This window comes from Aulonocara stuartgranti (assembly GCF_965226115.1).
Source record: "Aulonocara stuartgranti genome assembly, chromosome: 5".
Classification (NCBI taxonomy): domain Eukaryota; kingdom Metazoa; phylum Chordata; class Actinopteri; order Cichliformes; family Cichlidae; genus Aulonocara; species Aulonocara stuartgranti.
In genome coordinates, this window is record NC_138943.1 from 32,936,267 (window position 1) to 32,950,140 (window position 13,874).

General features: G+C 38.3%; 1 protein-coding gene across 1 annotated transcript in view; it reads left to right on the top strand.

Moving 5' to 3' along the window:
• cntn6 (contactin 6) overlaps positions 1 to 13,874 on the top strand; it is a 135,207-nt gene that overhangs the window by 57,883 nt on the left and 63,450 nt on the right. Inside the window, exon 2 of the mRNA XM_082532728.1 lies at positions 8,690 to 8,750. The gene's annotated coding sequence lies outside the window, so the exon portion shown is untranslated. The remainder of the gene's footprint in view (positions 1 to 8,689; positions 8,751 to 13,874) is intronic.

Here is a 13,874-nt window from a genome sequence, read left to right on the forward strand (position 1 = left end):
TCAGGTATTGTTTTTTTTTATTTTTTTTATCTATGTTAGCAATGGCATTTTATGGGGAACATGAAGTGCCCTTGCTAATAGCACTCGCAAGTCTCTATGACGGTGTGTGGTTTAACATATCCATATCCTTTTTTCTTTTTTTCTTTTTTTTGCCTGTCCCGTTGGCTCTTTTGCCATCAGAATTATTGTCTAAAGGCAAAGAAAGATGCCCAACGGATTTACTTTACCAAATTGACCATCCCAGCCTTGCCGTAATGGTCCATTTGATTCACATTTTATTGTTTATTTTATTTTCAATTGCTGAATACGGGACAGACTTGACTGGGGGAAAGAAGGGGAGAAAGAAAGAGGGAAAGAGAAACAGCTGAGAAGAGGGACGGGGGAGAAGGGCAAAAAACAAAAACCAACAGAATGGGCAGGAAAAAAAAATGCATCTATCGATCACCTGGATCACCTGTTGAGAAAGAAAAAAGAAAACAAGCAGAAGAGAACAAGAGTAATAGAATAAACAACATCACAATGATATATGGGAATATGACAGTAAATACTAAATATTAAACATTATTGTGCAGCACATAAGATCAACAGAACACAGTGTGCTTTGAGGTAGGAGCCAAAAAGGGTGTAGTTTGTGGGTGTGATCACCTGTGTGTACACCTGTGAGCATGGACGCGCTTGTTTTTTTAAAAGGTTCCTTCATGTAATGATCTGCTAGAGAACATGGTCTAAAAAACTGCATGTTTGTAATTTTATGACATAATCCGCGCATGACTTTACTCGGCCTAGCTGTTCTGTGTGGTCACTTTGTGATGGGTGGGTACTTGTCCTCCAGGGCATGAAGCAGGTATGGTTAGCAATCTTGGTTAGCAACCTGCATCTACAAATTCTGCAGATGAAACACACAAACAGATTTATTAGATGCTAAAAAAAAAAAAGCAAAACCAAAATCTTTCTGTACCACATAGCAAGGCAAATTATTTTTCAGATAATTTTACCCAATATAAGTGAGACATCCAACTTAGATCTCAGTCATAGGCATAGGCATTCCCAGTTATTAACAGTGTTGGTCAAGTTACTTGAAAAAATAATTAGTAACTAATTACTGATTACTTCTCCAAAAAAGTAATCCCGTTATTTACTGATTAATTATTTTTAAAAGTAATTAGTTACTTAGTTAATTTAAAAAAAAACATGATACACATCCTGAATACGTAATAAAGCTACAGACCTTTCAACCCAATTCTATTTTTTATGCATAATGCATCATATTAAAACTGAACCAAATGGAAAGCATCTTTTTAAAAAAAAATTATGAGTTTTAATCTTTTGCACATTAAAATTAAAATTAAATTAAATTACATGCAACAGGCTTTGTCTTGAAGAAATTTGTTTAACATGTAAACCTGCATGTTTGCAAAAAACAAACTTTGTCCAAAAACCTCTCATGTTTAGCTGTTTTTTTGTAAAAAGATAACAATATTAGCCTTTTCTGCAGCTATGGGGCATATATGGTATCACTCTTGGCTGGAAGCAGTGCTTAAACAATGAAAAAAACACAAACTTTGTCCAAAAACCTCTCATGTTTAACTGTTTTCCACTTTTTCTTTGGTCATTTTAGCCTTTTTGGCCAGGGTGAAGGGAGCACCTGCCATCAAACAAGAAGACAGCCTCATGTAACTACGACGGTGTTTGGTAGTTCACCTTACATGCATTAATGTAATAACGTGGTTAGCCTACAGAACGTAAATTACACACAAACACCATTTAGCTTCTCACACAGAGAAGAACGGCTGCTGCTGCCATCATCATCCTTATCATTTCTGCTACACTGGCAGGGCTAGGGGCCAGGACTCTACTCTTCGGGTTTGTGGGGGATGTTGCTAACTCCGGGTCCGATAACAAGCACCACACCCGCAGTAGATGTGCACGGTGTGAGGTCTCGCAGCAATCTATCAAATACGGTGCATTTCTCGGCTTTTAAAAAAACGCTATGCGTCGCCAGGTGTTTCATCGGATTTGAGGTGTTACCTCCTTTGCACAGTATCACAGTATCACCTTAAAGCACTTGTTGCTGCTGAGTTTGCATCTTTTGCTGTGAAGTACAGGCAGACTTTTGACCGCTTTGCCTTGGGCATTTTTAATCTGTAGCTCTGCTCTAAAAGAACGTACGTACCTGGGCCCGCCTACTATCCTCAGAAACGTAAAATGATTGGCTAGAATCTAAAGTGTATCACATCTCAGGAAAAAAAAAGTACCGAAATGAAGCACCGAAATGTGCGCTGCTTTTCGATCTGGTTACTACCGTTTAGTCAATGCAATAATATCAAAGGAAACCTTGTGCATATCTTTCAGACTTCATGGGCTTTATCCAAATAGCTGTAGTAGATATCTTGGGATTAAGAAAGGGCTGTGCATCCTTGGTTGTCACACAACTGCTAAAGTGCACAATTTCGAGCATTGTTTTTAGACATTATCAGACAGTTTCAGGTGTGAAACAACTACTTGGATAGATTTACAGTCAGAGAAATGTAGTCAGATTTGTGACCTTGCAGAGAGGCATAAATTTGATGTGTTAATTAAGTCATGTTAAGTTTCACCTGAGAAACCTGAGTAATTTTAACACCAGGGAACTGATTAAGCGACTTAATTCATGCATGCAAACATCAAACCCTAAATATCACCTAGGATAAAACTCAGACAGAATACTAGTGTGTTGTTGGGGTGTATTGTGTCTACAGGTTTTTTTTCTTTATAGCTATAGGCACTGGTTTGAATCTGGAAATGAGTCAGAAAGTTTGGAGGGAGAGCGGGATATAGGATTGAACATATCACAGATTTTGGGAGATAGCCACCACTGACTTCTTACTTGGAGACAGGCAGAGAGCAGGAAGAGAAAATTGTTCCTGCTGGGATGAAAGGTGTGGGAGAGCTATACAATTTTTCCCCAGATTTTTGAAACTAACTAGTCTTTCCTGCCTATCACAGAAATAAATTAGCTTGCATAGGTGTCTCAGTTAGCCAGTGCCCTGTGTTGATGTGGATGAATTTTCACTGATGATGAATAAATGTTCTATTTCTGGCCTTGTTTCATTATAGAATGGAATAAAATGTAATAGAATAGACCTTTATTGTCATTGTACATGTACAACAAAATTGTAGGTGCTGGAATAAAATATATAGTAGACAGCAGGAATAAATAGTAAACAGGAGAAATATACCCAAAAATAAGAGAAAGGCACACATTAGAGAACAAAAGAGTTCCAAAGTGCTTGGAATTGGTGCAAAGAAAATACTTGGTGTGCGTGACTTGCCTGATTGATGGGGATTACTCAGACCATGGGTCAGATTGATGAAGTGTGTGTGTGTGTGTGTGTGGGGGGGGGGGGCCCTCAGTATTTGCTGACAGTTCGAATGGCCCAGTTGAAGAAGCTGTTTGTTAGTCTGGAGGCGTTGGACCTAAGTGACCTGAGGAGTCGATCAGAGGGCAGCGGGTCAAACAGGTGGTGAGCACAGGGATCGTCTGTGATGGCCCTGGTTTTCCTGAGATGAGAGGATCTGGCGATGGCCTCCAGGGGTGGCAGAGGGTAGGGTTTTTGGACAGTGTTAATAACCCTCTGCACAGCCTTCCTGTTCTCAGTTGTGGCCCCTGCTTACCAAACACCCAGAGAGTAGGAAACCACTGAGGAACGTTAGAAGGCCAGCAGCAGCTTCTGGTCCAGGTTATTCTCCCTCTGGACAGGGAGGAAGAGCGGCTGCTGCTGGGCCTTCTTTAGGGAGTTTGTGTTATGGTCCAGGTGATATCAGCGGAGATGAGGGTGCCCAGAAATCTGAAGGTCGAGACAGATTCCACCCGTTCTCTATTCATAATGAGTGGGAAGTGGACCTGTCTGTCCCTCAGCGTCAGGTTATTTTCTGAGCACCAGTGCACGCCGTCTTATCTCCATCAGACATGAGCCCAACCACGGTGGTGTCATCTACGTACGGACATTAGAGTGGTTGGGTCTGAGTTTGACTGATTGAGGCCAGTTGGTGAGGATGGCTTTGATCCAGGAGCAGTTGGCAGTGGGGATCAGAAGGTGGTTCAGTTGGTAGTAATGTCTGGGATTATGGTGTTGAAGGCTGAGTCCACAAAGAGCATCCTCACTTAGCTCACTTTGTGAAGGTTAATGGTGTTGGTATCCTCCGTGGACCGATTTGCTCTGTAAGGAAACAGGTAGGGGTCGGGGGAGGGGGGTTGATGGTCTCTAATGCACTCAAAACACTTGATGACTACAGACATGAGGGCTATAGGTCTGTAGTCAATGAGACTGTCTATTCCAGGCTCTTTGGGTATGGGAATGATAGTGGAGGCCTTCAGACAGGTGATAAAGGTGGCATGAGTCAAGGAGAGGTTGAACAGCCTGGTGAGGATCCCTGCAGCAGTATGCTGGGATATAGATGCCATTGGGGCTAGCAGCTCTCCTGGGGTTAACCACTCTCAGTCTCCTCCTGACCACATAGATTTTCGGTTAGGAAAAATCTGGATGGTTTTGGTTGCTGTCACATTCTCTACACAGCAGGACAGACTGTGTGAAGATCTCTAAATCCTGCTGTTCAAAGATGGACCAGTCTGTCAGATCAAACCACCAGCCCTGTAGCTGGGGGATTTGGAGGACCCTAGCCCCATCACCACTTAAAGACTTTCTTGCTTACCATATACTAAAAGAACCTCATGGAAGAAAGGTTAAGTAAACCAACACTCACTGATCCATAATGTAGCCATGGAGATCGTTTTTGTGGTTTGACACATCTGCCATTTCCATATGACTGGATTTTTTACAGTCTAATTGAGGCATCATAAAAGAGGAAAATTACAAAGATGGTGATTCCCACTGGACTAATATAATACGAGAAGTTCTGTGTTTGGCATAAGAAAAGGTTGGTCATTTACCGTCAAACGTTTAATTTAAAAATTAAGAACATTGTAGATTTGTACTGGATTATGATCATATCAATGACAGATACAGCTGTAAGAAAATTATTGGAAGTCCCAGATAATACTATTCCTACTTAAACAGGATTGAGCGGATACATATTTATAGTGTAGACATCTCTGGCATCTTTAAAGAAAAAGATGCAGGTAGGTATAATTTAATCAAAAAACCAATCAAGATATTCCCAATGTATGCTATCCCAGGAAAATTCCATTTTAAATGATGCAAGCAACAACAATTGAGTGCTTATGCAGACAATTTTAGAGCATAAGCTAGTAAGTTTCATTACAGTGAGCTGAGTCTTGAATTTCAATGCATTTCATTTCTTGAAAGGTTTCCACGCTTTTAAACAAGTTCCCAACGGAAGCTGTTTCTCTCTGTGTTTTCCTCAAGTATATCTCTTGTGTAATACCTGTTAGTTCTAAACAAAATCATTCTCAAATTAAAAATGTTTCCAGTTTTTTTACTTAAGGAAAAGACACCTCTGATGCTTGCAGTTTACTGTTCGCAGTGTTTTTCTTTCCCTTTTGGTTGCTCTTCCTCATATTATTATTATTATTATTATTATTTAGGCCAGGGCAAGCAAGGCTCTGTCCAGCTCCAGAATCAATCAGTCTTTTTGTGATGGCTCTGCAGGAGTCTTGCTGGAAACCAAATTGCACTGAGTAAATGGCCTCTGTGGTGCCTGTGCAGACATTCAGGTCATTATGATTAGTTCTGCAGTGTCTCGAAGCACGTGTTTGTGATATCTGACTTTTCCTCCTTACAAATGTTATCTCTTGTAGAAATGTATTTTCACATTCAGGAAAGTGGGACCAGTGTTTGTTAATGCAAAACATGTCCTATTTAATGTTACCCTCAATCCTCTGTGTGGGCTGTCATATGTGGAGAAGGGGGCAGCTGCTCAGCACAGTAGCTCTCATTCATACTATGACTACACCTTTGTAATTGTTGTTCCACAAAGGTAGGAGCTAAAATGGGTCACAGCCATTGACACAAGCTTAAAGCTAAATGAGGTGCTACAAAGTATCATAAAGCCTATGGTTGCTACTGCCCACGGAATTTAGTTGATATTTGTGAACCTACAGTCCTGTGAAAAAGAAAGTACAGCCCATGACTCAGTATCTTATAACAACCTTTAATAGCAATAACTTGAAGAAAGCCATTGTTGAGGAATTTTGGCCCACTCTTCCTTGTAGTTTTGCTCCAATTGACAGAGGTTTCCAGGCATTCATTCATTCATGCATCTCTCTGGAGATCCCACTACAGGATTTCATGAGTGCAGACTGGACCAAAATCTTCACCTCTGTTGGTAGTGATGGTGTAAATCTCCTCCATTTGTGCAAACATGCTCTGTTTGGTTTTTGCTTAATATGGTTCTGTGCATTACTACCAAACATCTCCACTTTGGTCGTGCCTGCTCCAGAACTTTTGCATTTTTGTATAGATGCAACTTTGTAATCTAAGCTGTGTTGCCATGTCCTATTTAGAAAGAAGTTTTCTCCTGGCATCTCTTACCAACAAGCCATACTTGTCCAGTCTTTTGTAATTCTACTGCCATGAACGTTAACATTTAACTTGCTGACTGAGGACTGTTTTGTTAGATGTAGATCTTGGGGTTTTTTGCAGGTTCCCTGAGAACTTTTTCTAAATTTGCTGGCATGTCCACTTCTTGGGAATTGTGGAAAATGTGGCATTGTGTCAACACATACCGCAGTGCTCCAGACTTGCAAACTGCTAAAACAACTTCTTTTGTAGTAGTGATCACACTTGCCGATGATCAGTAAATGAAGTGCACTTTATTATCAGCAGCATGTGAAAAGTAAGGATTTATCACGGGGATGCATATAAGTCTGCCTGTACAACTCCTAATACACTGTAAACACTGCAATAGTTACATCCTTTTTGCACATGCTCTACAGTAAAATAGCGAATGACAAAGTTCACAGGTTAGAGTCAAATATCAATCATATATATTCCACCTCTGTAATATTCTTTGTCAATATTCTTGATAGCCACCTCTGTTAATTCTTGATATTTATAATTGAGCATTTTTTAATATATTAGTGCTATTTCTTAAATTTGTAAAATCTGTAATAAATTGTATTATTTTAATAGTTTAGTCTGTTACTGTCTTGGATCAACTGTAACCCACATAATTTCCTTAGGGATTAAAAAAGTATTCTGATTCTGTCACCAATTTCTTTTTCACAGTCATGCTTTTATCACAACTTGGTTGGATTACTGTAACTATTTCTATGTGGGTGTTAGCCAGTCCTGCCGGTCTCAGGTTCAGGTGGTGCAAAAATGCTGCAGCCCAACTTTTGACTAGAATATGGAAGAATATTACCGATGTTTTATTGTTATTCAGATTGCTGCCTGTCCATTTTAGGCTTTATTTTTAAATGATTTTGTGTGTTTTTCAGTCCTTAAATAGCCTTGCCCTGTCTTATGTCTTAGAGCTGCTGTACTTGCACTGCACCCCCTTTCCTTGTCGCTCAGATCAGCTAATAAACAGTAATATCTCCCAAATTGTGGAATTCATTGCCATTTTACATTAGCTAGTTCTGTTCATTCCTTTTTTCATTATTTCTTATTTATTTTTCATTATTCATTATTACACAGCAGCTATGGAAACATTAGAGTCAATAAAGATGAATAGACCAAATAATTAATGTGATGATCTGTGAAATAACTATATATGTGACAATAAGACCTAAAGATTAGTACTACTAAAAGCACCAAAAGTACTAATAAAACAAAAATAAAATTCTCTGCAATTTTCGTTTTCATTAAATCTCTAAATGCTTTTCTTTCAACTGGAAAAGCTATACTTAATATGGATATTACTTAATACAAACCCAATTCCATACATGTTGGAATATTTTCCATTTTCCATGATTGCTGTATACTTTTGTTTAACAGTCAAAAAAGTAGTATTTCAGTAATTTCACTGATCAACTTAATTGTGTTTTGTAAAATATACAAAATTTGTACATGACTACTATTAGAGCAAACACAAATGGTCATGTCTAAACGAAAGAAACATATCACATATTATAAACAGTCTGACCTATTAAGCTTTAACTTTACAGTCTTTACATTAAACATAATGAACAAAGAAAAGATGAGAATTATTTTGACATTTCCACCCTCTGAAAACTAAACTAAAAAAACTAAAGCGGCTCACTTGAGCTAGAGAATGAATCACTTATAGAAACAAGGACACTATAGGAATGCATCCAATCTATCAGTATTCACAACTTATTGTACAACAAAGGAACAGTTGCTCTGTTTGATTTTTAAATGCTGATTGAAAAAACACCATGAACGAATATTACATTTGGCCGAAGGAGGAATTGTTGTTTTAGCCATCCTACTGCGAGCAGCAAAATTATTATTTTCATATAATATAATCATAAAAAGAATTTAACATTGTGACAGGATAAAGCGTTTATTCTGATTCCTGCAGATCTATATATCTGAAGGTTTTCCCCTCACATAATTATTTGCAGCACCTCTCCGATGTACATTTTCTTTAGAAACATATCACTTATTAATCTTGTATCACTTTGTGCCTTCAATCTAGGGGATTTTAAAGGAATAGCCTGTTTGGTTGTGCAGATTGTATGGTTGAATTTAAACTCAGTTTGAATTCTCTTGTCATGAAAGTATTATTACAATCACTCAACATTTCCTCTGTTTTTTTTTCTTAGCTGGCCAAAGGACTGATTGTGTCTTACCTGTGAAGGAAAGAGCAAGCAGACTCTACTTCCTGTGAGTATTCAATCAGTGTGAAACATGCTTGTCTTTGGCCTTTGTGATTTATTGCATGCTATAAATGACTGACTGACTATAAATTACTGTTTTTCCAGGTAAAGGAACTGTGGTAGCATAATCTAGCCATATCTGTATGTTCTGTCCTAGCAATTCTCAATTTACTATTTTTTAAGTATTTAAAGTATTACACTTTTTAGGTTTGGAGAAGTAAAAACATGTAGTCTAAAACATGCAGTCAATAAATAAAGACACTTTAATGTTGTTGTTGCTATGCTAGTCAAAAGGGGCTATTTTCTAACTTTACTTCCCTGATGAGCTAGTTTGCAGATTAAATGCGAAGGTAAGTCTATTTAAAATACAATTTCCCCCAAAAAAATATTAGTGTAGTTGTATTTCAGTAAAACAACTTGTTTACCAACATAATCCCCAGAAATTTGTTTGGTAACTAAAATGTATATATCTGGATAATATTAAATTATTAGGATAAGAGGCCACAATAATGACAAATTATATAAAGCAATACGTAATTGTGATAGAAACATTTCGTTAATAGTAAAGAAACCCAATATAAAGTTGCTTAAATCAGTTTCCCCATCCTCACACCTCATTTTCTTCCTCCATATTTCCCATTATATGTTTTACTCTAATATTGTTGAGTTGTTGTAGCAAGGTGAGATACAAACCATCTGTCAGACATACAGTATTGATAAATGATATTAATTTTAATTCATCCAGTAAAAACAATTTACATTAATTATCACAGCATAAAATGCACACCCAAGCTATGCTTACAGTAGAGCGAAACTGAGATTACACCAGATTACGACATGACTGACATGAAAAAAGTACATATAAAGCAATATTATTTTGAAGTTTTACTATATTTCTCACCCCAATTGCGGGACATGAAAGCTAAAGCCAGTATTAGCGTTGATGTTACAGTGTTACTGAGAAAAGTAACCAATCACAGTATTTTACTAAAAGTAAACACCCCTTTACTTTAAGGTTGTGCATACTCATCACATTGTACCGAAGGTGTTTAACCTACTGTAGATTTACATCTAAATGTACTGACTTTACCTCAATGGATGGCAATTTGATATTGGTAGCATTCCCCCCTTACCACATTAGCTGCAACTAGCTTGCTAACTTTACAGCAGTTTTGGAGCTCTAGCATCTTTCACCTCCTCAGCGGCCTCACGAGCATCATTTAGGAGCTGTACTTAACGTAACCCGGATGTTTCTTAAAAATGTAAAATGGAGCTAGCAGACATTACCTCATTGGGTAATGGCTCAGGTCCTCTAGAGAAAAAAAATCAACTCAGGAAATCATGACTGCTTAAAGGATGGTTCTGTCCTTCTTTGTAAGGTTATCTGAAACCTTCAGCTTCAGAAAACTGGTAGGAACATTTCCAACTACACAACTGATCACAAATTATGGCCTAACCCTGCCGCATGAAAAGCAAAAGTTGACAAAAGACAGCTGAGAATTCTGTATCTTCTTTCCTTGAGCATCTATAAGTATTCACCTCACATCTGAGGTCTTTCTGGTCCTTCCACGCCCTAACTTCATGTACAGTTCTGTTTGCTAAGTCTGTATTGAACTGGCAGGGTGTTAGCTTTCAATATTCTTCTCCTACTCAGTGTTTGTATTATGCACTTGTACAATGAGTGACAGTCTGCCACCTGAGCTGCAGCACTGCTTACGCTCCCTTGTGGCTGATGGGATTTAAGATGGACTGTAATCTGAGATCAGGTGGGTTTGTGGATATTTACAGCTTGGATAAGATAAAACAAAGACTTTGAAGCGACAGCTCTACAGTGAAGGCATATGTTGATATTAGCATTAGCGTACCATATAATTACTGAACAATCAGGAAGTGAGTGAAATCAGGGATGTGTTTTCAATTCAATTCTTTATTTATTTGTCACATGCAGTTATAGCTGGTACAACATACAGTGAAATGTTTTTTCTGGCTAAAAAAGTACTCCCCCCGACTGTGCAAACATGCTAAAAAGGATTTTACATAAGCTAAGAAAAAAAGGAAAAGAAACAAAAGTTAAAAGTAAAAAAATATATAAAAAAACAATGTAAAAGTCCATATGTTTGTGCTTATAAATATATATCCATGACGTGCAAGATATTGCACTGTAATGATTTGAATGAGAAGACTATAAAAATATACATATTTACATAGTACAGATGTATATAATAAGGTACGGATAAGGTTCAGAGAAGAAAGATAAAGTGCAAATTATGTACTGTGTGTGAGATTGTCCATCATGTTGTCCGGTTTGTGTTTTGGTTGAGGAGTCTCACAGTTTGTGGGTAAAAACTCCTCCTGAACCTTTCTGCTCTTGTTTTCAGGCTACAGAGGCGCTTCCCTGACCTCAGTGGCCTGAACAGTTTGTGGGCGGGATGGCTAGAATCCCTAATGATCCTGATGGCCCAGGCTGTTGGTACTTTGTGCTATGATTACGCAGTCTTTACCTGGCTCTGTGTGATGCTGAATGTTGCGTTTATCTTGGTTGTCCTCCCTGCTCCAAAAAAAGAGGAAAAAATGCCTTAATTACCTCTCGCAAGGCTGGCAAAGTTAATTTCTGTAGTCACATATTTAACCAATTACTCAGAGTGTAATGAAGTGGAACGTGGTTCACTGGAGTTCACAGGACATCCCCCACCCCACCTTTTATTCTTAGCTTAGTTTGGCTGTTTCAGAGTGGGAAAGGTAATCTTCACTAAATGTTAAACCAGGCAAAACTTCACTCTGGATACACAGATTTATCCGTGTCAGTACCCATTCCTCATGTAATCATTTTAGCACCGTTATCTCAATATCATGGGCAGTAGGGGGAAGAAAGGTGGGGGAAAGGACATTATCTATGCTGGGTGTTACAGTATTAGGGATTATCCTTGACAGATAGTTTCCCTTCCAGGCACCATTAGCTTGGCCTCATCCCATTTGGTATTTCCAACACCTGCGACCACCATCCACTGGGCACAAGAATTATTACCATTGTATTTTTTCTAGGGTATATAAATTAATCATGGGGATCACAAGCAACTGCTTTAAATTTCTGGACTGTGACCAAGAAACACATCCTCCCTGAGGATGCCAAGGACCTATGCATCATTAAAAGAGACTTGTGCTGTCTGAGACAGGAACAGTGCCCGCTCCCTCACTTATATACCTTATGGGATTGGGGCCTCTGCACTACGCATAAATAGCTACTGTCTATTGCTAAATGTGACCAGAATCCTTGAGCCCGACTTTGAACAAACGAGGGTGTTTGCAAGTGGACAGAATAAAGTTGATCATCCCAAAAGTGAAAGTGGACAACTCGACATAAATTAACATCTGTCAGCGAGCAGAGCAAGTCTACTAATGACTTTAGGCTGCAGGGGCTTGTTAGGCAACCTCTCCTATTGGCTTTAATGGTTTCATATCCTCACAATCCATGAAATACCAACGACTCTAATTCCTAATCTGGTATCTTTATATTGGCAAATGGCCTGTCTTTGACTCACATGCAAAAATGAATGATGGGAGGATTAATATAGATAATGCAGTCCTATCTACAAGTTATACCTCAAAGAGTGCAGCTAGATCTTCTTATACGAGCTTTCAAATCTCTGAAACTCTCTAAGCAAGACCTTTAAAAGGCACGGTAGTAACTGTCAGTGAAAAGCAAAGAAGCAAAAGATCTGCTTTTTCAGTGTTTTCATCCAAGTCTAATTTGACTTGTTCTGAGTTCTGCTCACATGGCACTTAGCAAGTGTGTCTGAATTTTAAAACATATTGATTAGGAATTACTTACAGGTGCTGGTCTATAGCAGCATTGATCACAGATAGGCGTTTTGACAAAATGTCTGGAAAACATTTCACATCGATTGAAAGTGTCTTCTGGGCCAAAATAAAAGCCTCGCATCTAACTGTAATTACCATATGCAGCTTGGTGTCATTCATTTAGAATCTCTTCATCCAGCACCTTAATCAACATATAATTACCTCAGACTCTAAAGTAGGCTGAGAATAGCACAACGCGAGGCAGTTTATTGAAAGAAGGGAACATTTCACACCTCAGAAGCCTAAGTAGGTCAAAAGACTGGCTTCAGTTGTTAGATGGATAAAGTTTCTTCATTGCATTTCTGCACAACAGGAAATGCATCAATCTAGTGAGTCTCATAAGGAAAGACATCAACCACAACTTTTATTGATCAGTCCTTCCGTATTTGATTGAGACTCATGACAAGGCTGTGGGCAGGATGACAAACAAAAAGGCTGAAGGTTAAAAAAGTGGAAACCAAATCAATGATGATGCCTGACAAGACGAAGCTTGGATGAACACTACTGAGCTCTCTCAGAATAAATAATAGAGAGAAGAAAAAATTGACTGCATTTCCTCCCTACACGTCCATTCTCCCTTCTTCTATTCATGATTTGTGGACATTATCTGTTTTAGCGCTGTTTTTTTTTTTTTTTGTCTTGATTAACTGCAGCTAGCAATCGTTGATTCAAGTAAGGTTTTCAAATTTATTTATCTCCAAAATTTACAACAACATTGCCAGTCTAACAAACTTCGCCTTACAGTAGTTACCCTAATAAATTTTCTCAAAGCTGTGTAGCAGGGATTTTTGAGTTACACAGAAGACTACTAAAGAAGAAGACTGCAAGAGGCTAAGTTACCCTCGAGGAAACCCTGCAGATAACACTATCATCCATGTGCTCCTCATGAGTGCATGTGGTTTGCACTTGTCTGAGCAGCACTCAGTCAACCTGATCGTCAGTAAAACTAAGGTGAATGTACAAGTTTTAACTGTTCTTGTTCACTGTAGTTAGTGTTGTACGCATACAAACACAGTTTAGCTTTCAGTATGCGTTCCCTCTTTGCCTTTGTGGCATTGTTGTACAACACTGACATTTTGTTTAATCACTGGAAATGTATCAAACACTGGATATTAGATGTAATAATTCTCCAAAACCACATTTAATACCTCGATTGCTGTTTGTTGACACCTCAATATTATATTGTTTAGAGGGAAAGTAAAAAAAGAAAAAGAATTTTTTTTGCCACAGGCTTGATCACTCAGTCATGCATTTTCATTTTACTTGTTGTCTG